This window comes from Microplitis demolitor, chromosome 1 (genome assembly GCF_026212275.2).
Source record: "Microplitis demolitor isolate Queensland-Clemson2020A chromosome 1, iyMicDemo2.1a, whole genome shotgun sequence".
Taxonomy (NCBI): domain Eukaryota; kingdom Metazoa; phylum Arthropoda; class Insecta; order Hymenoptera; family Braconidae; genus Microplitis; species Microplitis demolitor.
Window position 1 is genome coordinate 15,972,678 of NC_068545.1, and position 16,804 is coordinate 15,989,481.

At 31.9% G+C, this 16,804-nt stretch overlaps 2 protein-coding genes across 2 annotated transcripts in view; one reads left to right on the forward strand and one right to left on the reverse strand.

Annotated features, from left to right (window-relative positions):
* The window catches only part of LOC103572706 (uncharacterized), a 94,810-nt gene that overhangs the window by 53,461 nt on the left and 24,545 nt on the right, over positions 1 to 16,804 (reverse strand). The gene's annotated exons all lie outside the window — the stretch shown is intronic.
* Positions 13,894 to 16,804, forward strand: part of LOC103572704 (uncharacterized) — a 38,708-nt gene continuing 35,797 nt past the window's right edge. The window contains exons 1-2 of the mRNA XM_053741723.1: positions 13,894 to 13,969; positions 14,099 to 14,269. The gene's annotated coding sequence lies outside the window, so the exon portion shown is untranslated. The remainder of the gene's footprint in view (positions 13,970 to 14,098; positions 14,270 to 16,804) is intronic.

Genomic DNA, 16,804 nt, shown 5'->3' on the forward strand with positions numbered 1-16,804 from the left:
CCAAGAGCCTCCCAATATGTAGAAGACAAAGCACAAGAGAAAGCGTAAAGCCGAAAACAGTGCTGGCAATACGACACAAGATAATAAGAAACAAAATCTTGACTACGCGAATACGCAAGACAAGTCAAGAAAACCCAAAGATCAATGCGATGAAGACAAAAGCTATACCGAAAGCAGTGAAGAAGAAATGGAATCTGAAATAACGGCAAAGTATAAACCAACACCGGACGTCATAAGAACCATCAATAAGACATTCGAAGAAGTCACAGCAATGACCAATTGTCTTAAGAAAATAGACAAAGACATAAGCCTAAAATACTCCAAAGAGGCGATTACTGTACACAGCTCAAACGGAGCATCGCATCTACAAATCATGAAACATCTGGCACTACAAAGTATACCGTTCCATATGCATGCCACAAAAAATGAAAGAAACAAGAAGTTCGTAATCAAGGGGCTTCCAAGAGTATCTGTTGAAGATCTAACCAAAGATCTCCAAGATCAAGGCATCCAACCAACGAAACTTGCAGCTATGAAAACAAAAAGTGGAAATCCAACTGATTACCCATTCTGTTTCCTGTCAGTTGTCAACGACACAGATCATGCAGCAGTATATAAAATTAAAAAACTATGCTCATGTATAGTCAAAATAGAAAGATATTTAAACACAAGAAAAATTACACAATGCTACAAGTGTCAGGAGTTTGGCTACGGAGCCGGGCATTGCTTCAAACCATCTCGATGTATGAAATGCGCCGATTTTCATAAAACTAAAGACTGTCCAAAAACCAAATAAGAGACACCTACTTGCATCAACTGCAAAAAAGATCATCCTGCAAGCTTCACGGGCTGTGAATTTTACCAATCATATCTGCTGTCTGTATAACGACGAAAAAATCAAAATACAAGACCAAAGCAACTTCAGAAAGGTACGCAGGTGCCGCCTAACACAAAGGACGACTTCCCGAATCTCGAACCTACATCATCGCTACAGGTACATCAAGAATCAACATCAAAAACGGGAAATCATAATACAATACCATACAATCAAGTTATTAATAATACTAAAAAACATGAAAATGTAGGAGAAATAACTGCTCTTCTAGCAGAACTAAAATCATTAGGCTCACTCTGTGATGTTAGTAGCATAATTAAACATGTAAGGACATTAGTTCAATCGCTAAAAGAATGTAAAAGTCGTGATGCCCAATGTGAGGCATTCGTTAAATTGTCAATTGCGATAGGTTGCCATGGTTAATCCACGTCTTAATACTAAATTAGGGCACTGGAACGTAAACGGTCTATATCATCAACAAACAGAACTTGAAAATTTTATCATAGAACATGACATAGACGTAATGCTAGTCAATGAAACTAACTTAAACAAATCTAAACTAAATAGCATGCCGGGTTATCAACTGATAAGACATGACAGACTTGACTCAACCGGGGGTGGTCTCGCAATCATTATTGAAAAAATCGATTAAATATAGTGAACTCGAAATACCTAAACACAATAGCATAGAATCTATAGACATCAAACTCAATAATAACATAAAAATATAGTCTGCATATATACGGCCAACGATTAACAATAAACTCAATAAAATTGACGAGAAAGATCTAGAAGTACTCATGAATTCCGCATACGCAGTGATAGTAGCAGAAGGCCTAAATTCAAAACATACATCCTGGTACTGTAAAACCAAAAACTTTAATGGTAACCTACTTTACGAATATATAAATAAACAAAATTATACAATTAAAGCACCCAACACCTACACCTTGTATCCAGACAACGGTGGATAACCCAGCACCGTAGATATAGCACTTCTGAAAAATATTCCTAATAACATATTATATATGTACAATAGAAACAATAAACGCCCTAGTCTCGGACCACCTCCCAGTACTTATAGATATACATTACAGACACGATTTAGATCAGGACAAAAAATTTATTTTAAAGTACAAAGACGCAGACTGGAAAAAATTTATTGACTCTAAACTCAAAACTACAGATAGTATCGACGATAATATTGAAAACTTGACCAAACTAATTAATGACTCTATTACAACATTAATATCAAAAGTAGAAGTTATCACGTAGCGATTCAAACGTGAATCGCTGCGCGCGCTTTTCCATCTCGCCGTGAATTTGACAACACCTCCTAGCTCAAATTAAGCGCATTTATTTATTATAATTTATTATTATTCAAATATTTATATTATTTTGATCGATTATTTTAGTATGATTTAATTATGGATTTATTGATATTATTGTTTATTATGTTAATATATATGTTTTGATAATTATTTTGAATTTATGTACTTAATCGATATTTTTATTTCAGTTAGTAGCACGCGTGCGCGTATATTATAGATGAAAATATCGACCGAAGGGAGAGTGTCGATATAGTGGGGATAAAAATCAATATTTTTATCCAGCCACGTGGTGCACTAAACTAATTATTATTTTATTATTTGAAAGAGATAGTAACGATTATGTTTATGTTTATTGATAAGAAATATTATTCGATTTATTATTATGATATAACTCAGGTCGTGTGACAATTTTATATATTTTATTTTAATTTATAATTTCGGGTCCGAGGTCATGAGAGGGAATAACACGTGAGTGATACCCCTCCGTCGGAAAAATCAACGAGAAATAATCAGAGAGGACCGGGATTTTGTGAAGGTAGGACGTGTTGTTGTCCGTGATCTTTTTCTGAGTAGATTGTTCTGGCCCAGTTGCCTTAATGAAATAATTATATAGTTAAAGTTTGTTTAATTTGAATAATTAGTTTTTTATTATATTGAGTCAATAGTATAGTTTAAATATCGTTTGATTGAATAGATCCAGAAGCAATTTTTTCAACGCCGGTAAGTCAATTGTGTTATCATTTGTTGCATCGGCTATCGCTGGTCCTTCAGTAGAGTTGATCGCGGTATTTATTTCATAGAAAATTGACACTGAGTTATATTATTATAATAAATTGAATTCGTTCGGCGTACGTTCCATGTACGTAGACGCGTCGAGCGAATTCCTTGAAGGATTAGACAAGGATAGCAAGTGTGGCTCCTTGTCTTACAATAGTATTTCATATGTTATTCTAAAAGTATAGTTGAATATTTAATATTATTTTTCTGGGTAAAATTTATTTTCTAATTTAATGGTATGCAACCCAGTGTTGCCACATATAGGGAGTACCCGTGTCTTTCTCTCCCCAAAGTAAATAATTTAAAATAAGAAAAGATTATTATTATTATATAATACAATTTTATTATAAAGAATTAAGTATACTAATTATATTGAATAAAAGTTTGTAATTTGTAATTTGGTTTCCCCAGTGGAGAATTTAATAATATTATTTGAATTGAATTGATTATTATTGTAACCATTCGTTGAGTTTATTTAAATATATTTTGAATTGAATAACTTTTAAAAGGAACCCAGTGATAGCCAATATTTATTTGTTTGTTTCCTGGATATATTTAGTAATAATTATTCCTTATTATTATTTTTATTCATTATATATTTGTTTGGTTGTCATTCCGCTTGGTGCATACATTCTCGCTCAAGATTTTGTCCCGTGATCTCTCCCCTGATCGTTATTAGTTTTGTCCGTTTTGTAAAAACGGATTGGCGCCCTCGTGCACTAACCCAGCTTGAGGAGCTGGTCCAGGCACACCTTTAGTTTGTTTATAATTATTTATTATTTTTAGTAATAATTATTATTGTTATTTATAATTTTTTTAATACACTTGGGTGACCACATACGAATCCGGGTTTGTTTCACGTCTCCGTCGTGAAAAGAAAAACGGTTTACGTTATAAAATAGTTTATAATCACCGGCCACTACCTTAAAATATAATACGACTGATCAAAAATAGAAATAAAGCTCGACGACTTTATCAGAGAACTAGCTATCAAATATACAAGCTGGAACGTAACAATCAATCCCATCAAATAAAAAATGCAATTATAGAACATAATAACAAATGCTGGGACCGTAAGCTTGAAAAATTAAAAGTAGCTAATAATTCATTGTGGCAAACAGCTAAATCATTCACTAGAAAAAATAATAATAGCATACCGATATTGCATGGTCCATTAGGCCTAGTCTTTTCCGATATAGATAAAGCAAATGTACTTGCGGAACAATTCGAAAAAGTACATCACTTGACAGAAAATGATGGAGACATAGAAACTGAGTCTGAAGCAAACAGAATACACAACCATCTCAAACAAGTCCAACTTAACCCAAAGACGATACAGCTAACATCCCCGACTGAAATATTAAAAATTATCAAGAAAACAAGACCAAGAAAGGCCCCGGGGCCAGACGGCATCCAGAATATAATCCTAAAGAATCTCCCAAAAAAAGCAATAGTACAAATAACACACATATTTAACAGTTGTCTAGCATTGCCATATTTCCCTACCTAATGAAAAAATGCCAATGTTTTAGCTTTTCAAAAACCAGGTAAAAACAAATGGTTACCTGCGTTAATATCCCCGGACAAAATATCCCCGACAAAATATCCACGACCAAATATCCCCCGACACAATATCCCCGCGACAAAATATCCCCCGATATATTATCCCCGTGACAAAATATCCCCGCGATAAAATATCTTCATGACAAAATATATGTTGACAAAATATCTACGAATATTTACGTTGACTCCAAAATTTTCAATAAAATCAATGCAAGATAATAAGAAAGAAATAAGTATATCAATTTCTTGTTAATTCGACTTGAAAAATTGTTAAGTATTATTTTACCGTCAAATTGTAGACAATTCTATTTATAAATTTGCTTACCTTCTGAAATAGTAAGAATGAACACTACTGACTTTTTTTTTGTAAAAAATTACCTTTCAATTAACGGAAAATTAACCGCAAATAGTTATTTTCAAATTTTGCTGTCAAATTCGGGCAGCAAATTTTAGGTAATTCCAACATCAAATTACCGTAAATTTTAACCTAAAGTGGCTATTAAAAAACTTTTATCTATCTATTACCCCTACAAATTTAGACTGATCAGAAAATAGCTTTATGATACAACACTTAGTGGCGCACAAGTGTAAATAGATTTACCGCGGCCTAATTTAAATTTAAAATATGAATATGTCTTCAAATAATTTGAAAAAAATAATACAGGTTTAGAATATGGTATTGTGCCTTTTTAACTTCCCGCTAAGAAAATCGACGATTTTCAAAAAAATTCGGAAAGTTATTGGTTTCACCCCGATTTTCAAAAATCGGGTTTTCATCATATGTTGACGTTTGAAGGTACGAGGATGCTATTTAGACATTTTCGGAGCGATGTCTATATTGTTGTGTGTGTGTGTGTGTGTGTGTGTGTGTGTGTGTGTGTGTGTGTGTGTGTGTGTGTGTGTGTGTGTGTGTGTGTGTGTGTGTAGATGTAAACCTCTCATATCTTTTTAATGAATGAACCGATTTCGATGGTTCTTTCGGCATTCGAAAGATTTCTTCTGAACTTAGATTTTTAGAAAATTTTAGATCATTTAGTCAAATAGACTCTGAGATATTTAAGAAATACGGAAACAAAAAAATTGTTTTCTCGTTTTTCGTGAATATTTCGGAAACTATCAAATCGATCAATTCCAAAATCTATTCAACTCTAGAACTCAATAAAATCATTTGATTGCTGCTAAGAACATTCTAATCACATAATCCGTTCGAGAGATATCGTTGACGGAATAACAAACGTCGAATCTGTATCTGCTTCTTTCATTGAATAACATCATAATTACTGAACAACATAACTCAAAACTAATATGTTCTTTTTTATGTAAGTCATTGGAAGTGACTTCTTAAAAATCATCATGTTCGCTCGTACCGCGATATACTTACACGATATAGATATAATAAATCACGTAAACTTATTTTTGAGCTAATTATTGAACATAATTGTGAATAAATATGTAAAAAACGCTTATTTATTAATTATTTTGGATTCCAAATTTTTCAATTTTAATATAATACGCAACCGTTTTGAGCTTGAAACGCTCATAAAAAAAGGGAAACAAAGGTATTTTCGAGCTCGAAGAGTATTTATACTAATGTTTTCGAGATCTTAGAGTTCAAAAACAGCGGGAAGTTACGGGGCCGGCCCTCAGGGCCAACCGATGCCCAGATGTTTTTTTACAGGTTTCGGATGTGTGTAATTACAAAAATATGTTAATACAAATGAGTATAATAGTATTTGCCCTTTTTTTCAGACATTTTGTGTGTGTGTAAATACAAAAACATCTGAATGCACCCGCTTGCAATAAAATTGTGCCCTTTTTTTCACACATTTCTTCATTAATTATTCAACGATAGGGATATTTTGTCAATATATATATTGTGTCATGAAGATATTTTATCCTGAGATATTTTGTCTGGAGATATTTTGTCGCGGGGATATTTTGTCACGGGATATTAACGCGTGTCACCAAAAAAACATGAAAATGACAATCAAAACCTTATAGATGAACAATTCAGATTCCGTAAACAATGCAGTACAGTACACCAACTTTCCCGCATCACCAACTTTATCTCAAATAATTTTAACATTAAAACATCTACTGCAATGGCATTATTAGATATTGAAAAAGCGTTCGATACCGTCTGGCATCGTGGCCTTATACTAAAACTATATAAACTCAATCTCCCAACCTACATTATTAAAAATAATAGAAAGTTATCTCACAGACAGGAACTTTCATGTATTAATAGAGAACGTCACATCCAAAAAACAACAGATAGTAGCAGGCGTTCCGCAAGGATCGATCCTCGGGCCTGTTTTATTTTTATATTACATAAACGACTTACCTAATGACCGAAAAACAAATATTGCCCTGTTTGCTGATGATATAGCTATCTACGTCGCTTCTTTAAATAAAAAATTAGCACTAAACCATATACAAAAAAGACTCGATCAATTAGCTGAATATTATAAAAAATGGAAAATAAAAATTAATGCTTCTAAGACTGAACTAGTTATATTTAGTAATAAGATTAAGCTTAAAAAAAGTGAAAAAGATTTATTTTTAATAATTAATGGAGAACAAATATCACCAAGTAAAGAAGCAAAGTATCTCGGAGTAAATCTAGATCATAAACTTACTTTTAGTAAACATGTACAAAAAACCTGTATTAAAGCTAATCATATTAAAGGAATCCTATATTAATTATTATATAAAAAAGGAAACTAAGTACTAAAAATAAACTCACTCTCTACAAAAGTATGATCAAACCAATATTACTGTATGCGGTGCCGATATCAAGCAATACTTGTAAAACAAGTATAAATAAAATAGCGACAATAGAGAACAAAACCTTGAGAATGATTAGTTGTCAAGATAGCTTCACCTCAAACGAAAAAATAAGACAGCAACTAGAAATTAACGAAAAAAGACAAGACATCTACGAACACCCTAAATTATTTTATACTCAGCGCACCAAACACTTAAGCACACTCAGTAATGTTGGTTTGTATAACGAAAATAACGCTCCGTTTAGGATAAAATATAAATTACCACATAGTTTGCTACTACAAGACTGTAACAACAACTGTAAATAAACTGTAAATAATTGTAAATACTTAGCTGTAAGTTAGTTAGTAAGTTATAAAAATTGATCAAAGTGGTTTTTTTCAAATTTTCTCCACATAAATAAATAAATGAATCCCTATGACCTCATGACATATAATTAATTTATAAACATTTGTTAAAATCTTAATAGATAGGAACAAATATTAAAATCAAAAATAAATGTAACCAAACATTGTAACTGAAGAAATAAAGAGAATTATAAAACGAAAAACGAAAAAACGAGCGGCAGCGCATTCATTCTTAATCAGTCCAACTGTAAAGAATACTCTACAGATAGCGAGCAAGGCTATCAGCGTTAATTAACCAGCAAATATTCAAGCGAGCAAGGCTTGAATATTCTCCAGCTACTTCTCATCAATAATAGTTCTTTTTAGAACTCTCTCTTAAGTTGTGCTAGCTCTTTTCAGTGCTAGTCAATTAGACCTCAGGGTCTCGTAAGAAACTTTCAATCTTAAACGTTCAACTAGCTCTTCTCAGGGCTCCAGTTGGCTTAGCTCTTGTCAGAGCTAGTCAACTAGACCTCCGGGTCCTTTCGTAATACTACTCTGCTACAACCAACGGTTGTTTTAAGGACCTGCATCGAACTCTCTCACAGTCGTTTCCAGTACACCAAGAAACTCTCAAAAGGTCTTTCTCAAGACCAAACCGGCCTTTTTCAAGGCCACCAGTTCAATTTAACTTACGAATTCTCTTCAATATAAAACTATATAACCGGCAGGCTACTCGTTGAACAGAACATAATAAAGGCCTTAGCATCCACCAAAGGGGGTGCCAACTCACAAATGCTTTGTAACACCTACAAAGCACTTATTAGATCTAAACTAGATTACGGAGCCATCGTTTATGAATCGGCCAGCATGTCGAACCTGAAACTACTGGACCCAGTACAAACGAACGCTCTGAGAACCGCTACAGGAGCCTTTAGAACAAGCCCCATCACCAGCATTCTCCACCTCGCCAACGAGCTGTCACTGAAGGACGGAAGAGCTGAACTAGCCATCATTCACGCTGCTAAACTGGCCTCCACTAACCCAGAATGTCTCACATGTAACCAACACTTAGGAACTGAGTACAAGGACCATCCGAATCTCCCAAAGCCACTCAGAATCAGGCTGACTGACTATCTTGGTAGCATTTGCTGCAACTTACCTCAGGTATTCGAGCGTAAACTAAATCCCATGCCTCGATAGGAAAAACTAAATATACTCACGAACTGGTCCTTATTTTTTTTTAGTCTCTCTTCCTTGAGATACGGGAAAACTACCAGAACCACCACGAGTACTATACAGACGGATCTAAAAAAGATAATAAAGCATATTTTCCTGTGAAGCCTATGCCATACTGGACTTGCTAGAAAAATTACTGAATAAACCACCAGTACTTGAGATAGTAATATATAGTGATTCAATATCAGTTATTCAAGCCATAGAAGACCACTATACAATGGATCCTATAATTCAACAAATACATGCTTCCTTATACTTGTATCAGAGTAGACATACACAAATTAATTTCGCCTGGATACCCTCACACCGAGGTATAAATGGAAACGAAAAAGCTGATACGGAAGCTAAAAAAGCTCGTGACAATACTAATATACTACCATCCAAGCCAACACTAAGTGTCACAAAAAAAATATATGAACAAACTTTTTAGTAAATATATATTTTTTTATTACTTAAAGCTACGTAACAATAATTTAACAAAAAATTTTACTTGCATTGTTTAAATAATTGTTATAAACAAATGCATTTTTAATAAGATTTAATAAAATTTTTTTTTGAGAAAAGAACGCTTAATGGAAATAACGATTTTTAAGAAAAAAAATCGTTCTTTAAAAAAATTTTTTTTTGTTGCTAAGCAGTACATTTACTAATCAACAATTTTTTTTTTTACTCAATATTAATATTAAGGAACCATAATTTTTTTTTTAATCATCATTTATCGTGATCTCTTATGTTAGAAAAAAAAATTTTTTTCATTCATTTATTATTTGTTTCTTAAGCAAACAATTTGTTATAAACAAATAAATTTTGACGCAATATTTTTTTTTAAATACTAAAAACAACCGTGCGTTTTTTTTTTTTTTGTAGAAAAATTTTTTCTTATTTTTTATGTAATTTTTAAAATTACTGTACACTTGGACTTGTCGCTATCTTTTCGTTCTTCTTCATTGTTATTAAAATAACTTATTGAAGATACGACTACAACACTTCAAGTCTGCTTTATTCTCCATTATTCATTCAACGAATTGAGCTTCAGATCGAAGCTCTAACTCAATTGCTTAATGAATTATGAATAGAAGTAATTTTTATAATTACTTTGTAATAAATACAAAAAAATTGTTAATTAGCAAATTCGCTTTTAAGCAATAAAAAAAATTATTTTAGAAACGATTTTTTTCTTAACAATCGTTATTTACATTAACCATTTTTTCAAAAAAAAAAATTTAATAAATCTTATTAACAATGTATTTGTTTATAACAATTATTTAAACAATGCAAGTTAAAATTTTTTTAAAATTATTGTTCTGTAGCTTTTAGCAATAAAGGAAACAAAATAATCAAAAAAATAAATTTTCTTGATTGCTTTATTCACGTTTTTTATTTTTCAATGCTTTAGATTGTTAATAAAGAAGTAAAAAATCCTTTCTAGAATAGCTACAAGAAGTAAAAAAAATCCGGAGTTTTTAGTTTAGAAATAATCTGGGTTTTTATGTAAACTTTCAACAAGTAAAAATTAATTATTAATTAATTAATTAATTATTGGATCTGTTTTTGATCTTTTATAAAAATTTTAAGCTGTTTTTGATCTGCTGTTTTAATCCTCGCGGTTTTAAATCACCCTGGAAACACGGTGGAATCACGGTGGATCCACGGCAGTTACACGGTGGGTTTTTTTATCATGTTATCACCATGATTCCACGGTGGTTACGCGGTGTACCCACCGTGATTCCACGTACACCACATCATCACCGCGGATACACCGTGAAATCTCGGTAAATACACCGTGGAATCACGTTGAGTACACCGTGTAACCATCGTGGAAACACCGTGTATACACTCTGATAAAATGGCACAAACCCACCCTGTAACCATCCTGGATCCACCACGATTCTACCGTGTTTCCACTCTCAGGGTGTTTCCAGGCTGATTCAAAACCACGAGGGAAAAAACAATTCCGTTACCGGCAGACAAAACTAGATTAATTCTTGAACTTTAAAAAATTTTAGTTCTGAAAATTTGCAAGGACTAAACTAGATTATATCATGGACTTGTAATATTTTTATTTATGGTCAATATTTATAAAAAAATATATTAAGTTACAAAGTCGATCATGTTTTGTTTACAATTTATTTAGTGTCTTTTGTTTAAATATGTCGACAGTTAATGAAAGTTTTGACAGCTTTATGTTTTAGTTGTCTTATTGACTGAATATTTATAGTATTGAACAAAAGTATTAAAATAATTCTTAAAATGTCAAAAAATTTTCCTTTTTTACTGAATAAAATCGAAAATATTGTGGTATTAGAAATCATCAAAATTCTTGTGACATCTTCTTACGGAAGCGCATGTTTTAAATATCAAGAAAATTAAAATAAATTTTATGAATCTATATTATTATTATTTATATTTGTTAAAAGTCCTGTTTTTGATCTAAAAGCGATTAAAAACAGACTAAGTATCATACAAAAATAAGTCTGATATTGGCCTGGATAGAGAATAGTACGGGCAAAAATAGATTAAATTCGTATACAAAAAAAATACGATTTATAAACTTAAATTAAAGAAGAAATATTTGAATTTATTTTAAAACAGATCTAATTTTTTGACCCGGATTTTAATGTGAAAGACTTAAGAGAAAAATTTGCTGGGAGAAGATATATGTGGAGGAGTAGAAAGTCACCGGTGTTAAGTAGCAGTGGAAGTAGTTTAGTGTTCACCACTAGAACGCGCCCAATCTATTATTATCCTGTTCCTGGTTAGATAAGTATTTCAGAGTTCTTATATTCTATACTTGAAAACAATTCTGACAAGGGTACTTCTCTGTTATTTGACAGAATGACAAGTGCCTGTTTCGATGGTCATGTAGTAGATGATATATTAAATTGTGACAATAATGCCAAATATTTTTGTTTTCTTGAAAAAATTGTTTTTACAATCCAGGAACATAAAATACATTTTAGGTAATGTAAAAAATTGATTTTTGTATTCAATAAATTCTGTTCAATATTCTAAAAATATCATATTTCGGTAAATTTTTTTTTTTCAGTATTCATTTACTCTGAATACCCTCTGGTTTGAGTACGTATTCACTCTGATCCCACTCTGGAAACATTCTAGAAACACTCTGGTGTCAGTTTGTATTCAATGTGAATGCATAACAATGTCATTATATATCCACTCTGGATACTTTCTGAAAACACTCCGGGTTCACTTTCAGAAAAGGGCACAAAACCGTTCTGAAAATACTCTAAAGCCCGTATGGTTGCATCGTGTTACCAGAGTACTTCTAGAGTGTATCTAGAATGTTTTTAATACCGCAAGGGCATTCTTTTAGGTGGTATCCACATTTATTATATTAGGCTACGTACACAACGTACTGTATACAAAGCTTACATCTCCTCCCCCCTCCCCCTTAAAAGTGAAAATTAACTGGGGTTAATTTGAGTAATCATATCGGGGAACGAGCTTTGTTACACGGTAAAATCCCAAGGACTTTTTATTCTTTCCAGTGTTGATTCTGCATAGCGAATCTAACATCATTTCTTCTTTTGGAAAAGGAGCAATTCTAATAACATCCATCTTAGACCTGTTAATCTTATTACAGTCCATTATGTAAGCCATATCACCTTCTTGAAACTTGTAATCTATTCTATTTTTGTTAAAAATGGCCTTGTTCAATTCATGTAATTTTTTTGATCTGAGAAATGCTGTTTGTCGGTCTTTTTCCAGTTCTCCAGGCTCTATTTGTTTTCTTTTTAGGTCCATTAGTAGTAAATCAGTTTTTTCTCCACTTAACAGATATAGGCGAATAACCTGTCACTGTATGGTTTGTTGAGTTGTAGGCTTTCACACAATCTATTGCCACAGTTGTCCAAGCCATTCTTTTTTTGCTATTCAAAGCACATCTAATCCTATTCACCAGCGTCTGGTTCAACTTTTCATTATGACCATTAGAAAAAGGAGCATCCACTGCTGTAAAAATTAGATCAACAGAGTGATCCTTTAAGTATTTTTTAAATTCTTTTGATTTCAGTGCTGGATATTGATCTGAAAGCAATATCTCAACTTTATTATTTTTTAACACTTGGTCTACCAGTTTTATAAAGTCCTTAGCCAGTTGTGTCTTTGAGTATGAAATATAGGCATAACGTGTGAAATGATCCATTAATAAGTGTAGATACTTTTTTGAAGACCTGTTGCTACCAAATCCTCCTATTGTGTCTATGGAAATTATTTGGAAGGGTTTGTCAGCCGGTCCTAATTGTGACATGAGTCCGTACTTTCTATTTAATTGGGTTTTATTTTTTATACAAACTTCACATTGACGGCAAATCAACTTTATTTTATCAAGACGATTTGGTGCTGTGTAGAAGGTTCTTATTTTTGACTCGATCTGATTTATTCCTATGAGACAGAAATGCTCATCCAGCTTTTTTATTAATATCTTACTGTATTCTTCGGATAAAATAAGTTTGTTTTTCTTGTTGCTCCGCTTGTAATACATACCACTTTCTCTAATAAAACTATGTTTGTTTTTTATGTTTGAAGTTTTGTTCTGGACATCTAATATTTCCTCAATTTTTATAACATTTACTGTTCTCAAATTATCTTCTTTATTTTCGTGGCTTTCATACACAGGATTTCTGCTTAAACATTCCGCTTCTGTATTGTATCTATCTGGATTGTATTTTATTACAAAGTTGTATTGTGATAGGTAATGGGTCATGTCTCCCAGTTTATCGTCTGTTTGTAAGGAGATAAATTTGAATTTACCGCGTACAAGTTAAGTCAAAATAAGATCTAGTATACACACGATCGATCACGTGACCTCACCACCCAGGGTTATTCCGGGTAGGTTGCGACTAGTCGTCCGGAAGTGGAAATTTCAAATGCTCGACCATCAATCCCCCAATTAGAATTAAGTAGGAGTGTCAGAAGTCCAAAAACGCCCGAAGTCATGTGGGGAGCGAGCAATTATAAACGGGGACTGGAACGAGAAACGACATTAGTGACCGGAACGACCGGACCAAGAGGATCGAGTTGAGAGTCGAGTAGAAGGTAGAAAGTCAACAGCATAGACGCCGACATTTAGACACCGTAATTGATATCAGGTAAAATTATTTAATTGTGACTTGGTTTTTACTGTGGAACCAAGCGATAAGAAAATTCAAAATTATAATAAATACCAGGCAGGTCGGCGGTATTTCTTTGCCAATTTACTTATTGCATCTGAATAACAGGTGAAGGAGAGAACGAGCTTATTGTGGAGACGAGAGATAGAGAGAGATAGGCGAAAGAACGAGATAAAGACGAGACTGAACGGATAAAGACCATTACGGATACAAGACCAGGACGTACCCAGAACGAGCAACCACGACGAGGATGGATTGAAGAGTGTAATTGTTGTGAAGGTATTTATAAAATTATTCTAGACAGGAAGCCGGAAAATTTTCAATCGCCCTCTAGCGTTGCTTTCTAAAGCGTAGCGATCGAGAAAATATTCTAAGTCCAACCGTCAAAAATCAAAGGAAGCAGAAAAACGATGAAATATTATTCAAGAGATTGAATTTCTACTAAGTTTTGTGTTTTAATATCAGTGAGAATTGAAAAAAATATAATTTAACGAAATATAAAAATGGTTTGAAAGGAAAAAGAATGTGTTTAAGACTTTGAGTAAACATCTAATACGGAGAAGTTAGCCTTACGGCTTACGTACTCGCGAGCGAACGGAAAGAGAATGAAAGAATACGCGATTAAAATACTAAGTTAAATTAAACTCTCTCACATTATTTTTCATATTTTGTCTTATTTTATATTCCTTTCAATCTCTTGAATCTTTTAAAAGATTCATATGGAATTTTTCACATTTTTTTCCTTCTCCTTTAAATTTACTGGCTCGGGACTTAGAATATTTTCACTCGGCGCGTATTCATATTACCATTCTATACACTCGTACCAATGTAATATCACACAAAATCTTAGTAATAATATGACACAGCCATAGTAAATAAATCCACTATAGTTATAGCAATAGTTTAAGTATATTAATAGAAATAATAGTAAGTAAGTAATAGTTATAATACCAATATTTAAGTAGATTACAATAAACAAGTAGTAATTAAGTAACGTAGTTATCTAGTCATAGTTAATAAGAGATATATATTTTTTTTTTAAGTACAAGTAGTAAGTAGAATACCATAGTTTAAGTAATAATAATAATAGTAATACTAGTTATAAATCATAATCATAAGTAAAAATCAGTAATTAATAATAGTCAAAAAGAAAATCACAATAGTAATTAGTCAAATAGTAATAAGAAAATCATAGTAGTATAAGTCACTAGTAATAAGAGTAGAAACAAAACAAAACTTGGTCCGCACAAACGGGTCCACCATCACAATCAAAAAATGATAGGAGACTTTTTTTGTAGAGCGTTCAATTTCCTACAAAAACATTTATTGTGCATAAAAATCCGTTGATCAGTTTGTGAGCTAGAAAATTGTAAAAAAAAAAAAATTTATTTTCACGTGTTATTTAAATGGAAAATAGAAAAATGGATTGAAGAAAACCTTAATATCATTATTAAGAGCCCGGATTGGTACCAAAATTTTTATTTTCAGTTATACTTTCTATTTTTGGATCCCATAGAAAAAAACAGTGTTTTTTTCTTTTTGAAACACCCTAATATATATATATATATATATATATATATATATATATATATATATATATATATACATATGGGGCATTCCACGCCAAATCGGACGGTTTTAAGAATTTTAATTTTTAATTTCCGTTATTTTTTGATATTTTTTAGTACTCATCAAAAAACTCATCCTCCTGAATTTTGAGTTTTTTTTTTATCATTGGTTCAAAAGATATGAAATTTTAAAAAAAAAACCGCTCTTTCCATGGTTTTTTGCTCATAACTTCTTAAAAAATATTTTAAATAAAAAAATTCAAAAAATAAAAAAGTCTCGATATTCCATGCACTTTTAGAAAAAATACAAATAATTTTTCAGAAAAATTTTTCTACGTTATTTTTGATTTTTAAAACTTTAAAGTCGTTTTCTGAAAATCATGCATATTTTGGTTTTCCTAAAAATTTATGTCAACAAACTACTGTCTATTCCACATCTTTTCAGGTGGTTCCGATCGTGGGACCTCCGTGGTTACTATTTTTTTTCGATTATTAAAAATTGAAAAAATTTTTTTTCGCTATAAATTATTGTCAGTACCGAGTTTTGATACTCCACACTTATTTTTCTTACATATTAGAAATCGATTTAGATATTTATTTGTTCTTAGTAGGGATTTAAAAGCAGTAAGCAAAAGTAAATACTATTTATGTGCAGTTATAATAAATGGTTTGATTTATTGAGAAGCAACTATTTTGAAACAAAAGAAACATTAGATTTGCTATTCGCTATGAGTGTGACTGCAGCGCCAGACAAAATATGAACTACGGGAGGCTGTCAGAGTATGTTTTTATACGTATGACAATAGCAAAAAACATAAAAATAAATAAATATTATAAATAATAGTAAAAAAAAAAGTTGTAAAAAATATGTGACAGTTTTATAGTAATTGCAGTTTTGTTTTTTAGCTAAACGGACCATCAATAAGTAAGTATAATGACAAAAAATAAAAAAGATTGCAGTAAGCATTTAGGTTAAGTTGTTTGAAATTCATATCAAAGTCAAAATATGATACTAAGGAAAAAATCAAAATAAAAAATAAATAATTAAATAATAACAAAATAAATACTTTCACGTGTGCTTGCTTACAATTTCAGTAATCATAGCCTCCCGTAACTCCGAAAGTAACCACTGCAAACGCTTCAGTCAATTTGATTTCCCCTACTATGGCTTCACTCAGCGCGAATATGATTCAGCTAAGACCATTAAAAAGCTCAACAATATCATATGATTATTCGCAAAATCGAC